The sequence below is a fragment of the Halyomorpha halys genome, unplaced genomic scaffold (genome assembly GCF_000696795.3).
Source record: "Halyomorpha halys isolate HHAL.00 unplaced genomic scaffold, Hhal_1.1 Scaffold1064.1, whole genome shotgun sequence".
Taxonomy (NCBI): Eukaryota; Metazoa; Arthropoda; class Insecta; order Hemiptera; family Pentatomidae; genus Halyomorpha; species Halyomorpha halys.
This window is the reverse complement of record NW_027104635.1, coordinates 32,221-36,983: the sequence shown is the minus strand read 5'-3', so window position 1 is coordinate 36,983 and position 4,763 is coordinate 32,221.

Below are 4,763 nucleotides of genomic sequence, written 5' to 3'. Positions count from 1 at the left end.
GTGGAAAGTGTGAAAAACCCTCCAAAATGAAATGTGCCTAATCATGTTGATGAGTGTGGTTTCTTACACTCCAATGCCAGTAAACAAATTCACCGTAATTGGTTCTCCCATCAAACAATAATTGTGAGCCATAGACCTAATCTTAGAAATGTTATTTCGGAATTGAAGTTGGTTTTTACTGGTTGTAGTTATTTTGTTTTAAACTATCCAACAAAAAATATTTCGGCCAACTCAATGTCAAAGAAAGTTAGAGTACAAATTGTACTTGAGGAAATCTAATCGTAGGTTTATGAAATATCAACAGGTTAATGTATTATTTAGGTTAATGAAATATTATCGTAGGTTTGTTTCTCGAAATATTTTTTTCTAAATTCCTTCAGTCACTTCCAATCAGTTTTTGCACATTTTCGACAGACTAGAAATAATGAGCTTTATTGACCTTTGAGATGAGACAATTTTCCCATAAAGTTTACATACTGAAGCAACATTTGTGTAAGTTTCATTGACGTAAGGTGTAACCAAAATAATGTGAGAACAATAATCAAATTATCTACTCTAAATCAGAATGACATTTCATTGATAAGAAAAAATGATTTAAAAAAATAATGCATTCCATTGAATTCTCCAAATAATAGGTCAATTCATGATAATTACAGAAGAATTAAATAATTTAGAGAATTTGACAAAAATGTCAGTTTCCCACCACTGTGCGTCACAAGGACCCCTTGGGAACTTCCAATATTATTTTATGGGAGGAAATAATTCAAGTTTGACTAGAACGGGTTAGTGATCTGTACGCTGTTGTCGCATTCTTAAAAAAAAAAATAGGCAACAAAATTCTAAACTAAAGAAAAAAGGAAAATTTAATAATTCCTAAATTGGTAGAATACAAAAAATAATTATTCTATTATAATTATATTATTCTTTCAAGACGTTTATTTAATCTCTATTTTTTTTGTTCGTCTCTTGCACTTTTTTAACTGTATATTTTACTTATTTTTTAAAAAAATTTTACTCTTACCATTGTTACTTATTTTTTATTCTTATAATTGTTTATTCAATTTTATTTTATATTGATACTATTTTACATCTTCCTTCCTTTTATTTATATGTAATTTTTACATAATATTAATCCTAGCTTAAATTGTCTTATTGTATCTTATTGTTGTAATATTCTCAGCTTTTTTTATCTTTTTAGCCCTGATGAAGCCCTGCAAAGTGGGGCGAAACGTCGGGAAATAAATAGTTGAAAACTATTTTTGTTTCTCTTTTGACCGCAACCCTGACCATCTTCTTATATATCAATATATATAAAAATAATTAATATGAAATATATTTATCAATTATAATTAACAAGATCCATTTAGCCACAACACTCTTTATCTTTTTTTTTTTTTACGTTTCCAACATTTCGGCCAGCTTGGTCTTTATCAAGGACAATTTATTAATTAACAGTATTAGATACAATTTTTCATCAGCAATTATAAAACCATTATTAATTTTAAGGTAGCATATCTCAATTTTCTATTTTACAGTTTTATGTCGATATCAAAGTACCTTCTCAGTTACCAGACTGGTTTGATAAAAAAAAAAAAAAAAAAATGGAGAAAGATCCAAATAAAAGTATAATTTTAAATGTAAATTGATAAATGCGAAATCCATTCATCTCCTCCAGAGATGGACAAAAATTAGCTACAGCTGAAACTAATAGCTAAAATCGCCATGGCTACGATATTTCTTTATCAATGGTTCATTCATAAATAAGGGTCGTATCCTTGGCAACTTTAGCTATTAGTTTTAAAGTTTTGTACCTCGGCTCACTACAGTCTGATTACGATAAGGATTGAGAAACATTCTCGAATCGCCTAAGGGCGTGTCTGTGTAAAATTACTTATCTCTATACCTTGTATTCGTGGAGATATAGATAGCCGACAAGCCGTACTTGGTATGTCGGGAAAATATCTATACTGATAAGTATAAGGGATTAATTCCAAAAAATGTCCATGATGAGTTAAGTATATAGTGAGGCTTGGAAAGAAAATTTTTATCGATTCCTATACAAAATTTTAGTTGTATGTTATGATTATACCCTGGTTAAAACTGTATGAACGGATAAGTTTCGACACAGAATTTTTTGAACTTTATTTTTCGTCTCCTGAAAAATCAGGAAGATGGACTTAAATCCTTTATACTTATTATACCAGTACATATATATAGTCGCGCGGCTTTGTTGTGTTTGATCATTTCTCCCCCCCCCCCCTGCTCACCTCTGCCTACGCCCGTGCTGCCAAGTATAAGGTAGGGGGGGGAGGGAATGATGGATGTTAAGCGTAAAAAAAAATGAATATTTTATTCGGAGCTCTATATTATCAAAACTACCAATAACACTTGAAAACCTAAGAGAGCATTATTTGAAGTAGAATAAATTTGCTAAAATATGCTGTTTAGTCCTAACAGAGCTATTTACGTTCAATAGTTTCCGAGATATAGCTTTTTAAAAAGTAACATTTCATCAAAAATGCACTAAAAAATCAGTAGTTAGTTAATTTATTTTGAGAAATCTATATCTCAGGAACTATATGACATACAGATGTCTGCCATCACTCAAATTAAAGCTAGTTTAACGTATTATAAATTAGTATATAATTATACTATTCGCAGCAATAGTAGTTTTCACGATGTTTGCTAAAATTAATTGATTTATAGTTGTCAGAACATTTCATATGGCAATATAAACACTACTACTCCTACGAAGATACGTGCCACAGACTACTTCATAGTAAATTAAATTACCTTTATTCTAAGTGCTGGTAGGCATCTGTATTTCGAATGATTCATGAAATATATTTTTTCATAAATCCAAAAAAGATGGTCCGAAAAACTGTAAATTAAGATTTTGTGAATTAATTTTGTTGAATATTATGAAAACTATAACTCCAACGAAGATAAATGTCATAAACTACTTTATAGTTCATTAAACTAGCTTTAATTTGAGTGCTAAAAAAACATTGTATGTCAAATGGTTTTTGAGATATAGATTGTTCAGTACCTTTTTTCATAATTGTTGTATAAAAAGCTATCTATCGGGAACTATTGAACCTAAATAGCTCAATTATGGCTCATATTTTAGCAAATTTACTCTACTTTGAATGACGTCCTCTTGGGATTTCTACTGTTGTTGGTAGTTTTAAAAATATAAAGTCCGGAATGAAAAAATTATTTTTGTTAACGTTGTTATACAGTCGCCATTTTGTATTCATCCTACTTATACTTGGCAGGCTTATTTCGACTAGTAATTATACACAGCTTTCATTAAAGTAATCGAAAATTGGGGTGAAATAACTGCCTGATTTCAGCCCGGCTCTAGTATTAAAACTGTTAACTTCTTTCTAGTACTAAAACTCATTCTGACTTTGACTTCCGTCAAAACAGCCCTGACGAAGCCCTGCAACGTGGGGCGAAACGTTGGCTCAATAAAAATAGTATACCCATTTACTATTTGAGTTTTTTTGACCGCACCCGGACCATATTTCATTCACCATAAAACTGTTAACGATTTAACCCGACGGTCAATTAACAGTATCATAACCTACCCATCGGACAATATCGTTCATGTTCCCCTAGATTTAATAAAAATATATTTTTTTCAAGCAAATAATTGTAACAACTATCAAAGCATTAATATATTTATATTAAGCTTTCTTAAAATTTTGGTTTCATTTGCCTTTTCCGCGCTGAAATGTATATAAGGGAACATATTATGTTATATGTCTTTTCTAAACAGAAGAATCTTTCACTATAATCTTATCCTTATTCTTCTTCTATCAAACTTAGCTTAGTGGTTTACAAAACTGATGTTCTTCTTCATATACGGTAAGATAATGCATACAAGATTAGGTAGAATATTTCAATTTCTTGTTTCAAATGAAAGGTGAAAAATTGAATCACTAAAGATTTTATAGTAAATAGGAATACAAAATAAATTCCGATGCCGCTGTCACCATATCTGTCTTTCGATAGCACCAACGCAAAGATAAACTAGCGAACTCCTACTACGTCATCCATTAACAACCAGCTGATTTGATGCGTATATATACGTCATTGATGACGTAGGGGAACGCCTCCTATCTAGATCTTCCTGTATCCTTAGATCTTTGACAATTCTGTTTCCTTCCGGTATTCCCCAGATCCTGTAAATCATTCTTTATGAATATCAACTAATCATTAATTTTTTAACAATGTCGCAACTCGTAAAATAATAACTTTTTGTGGTTCACAGAATCCCCATGAATTGTGTACAAACCTTTAACTTTGAAATAAGCGTCTTTCTAGTAATAATGATTGTAATAATATAAGTACGTCAAATGATAATGCTTTCATTGAGTCTCCTCTTTGTGAATTTTTCAAAATTCTCGGAATTCCATTTATAAATAAATATTCTCATATCAATCATGAAAATGTTTTTTAATTTCTTTTTTCCCAGGTATGGGTGAGAGGGAGAGAGAACTAAAAAGTTAAGTGTGGATTGTAATCTACGTAAAACGAGCTTTCTTCCATTACTGAGAAACCTTTTTTCTAATAAGAAATTATAAGTGATCCAATGAAATTTTGGAACGGATTGTCTCCACACCATTTAATAGAAATCGAGGAATAAGGACGTGGACAGAGAATTGAGCAATCTGTTTGAGGATTCAACAAGCCTCAGTTTACAGGTTCAACAAGGTCTCAGTTCTAAGTACATACCTTTAAATAAGAATAATTTT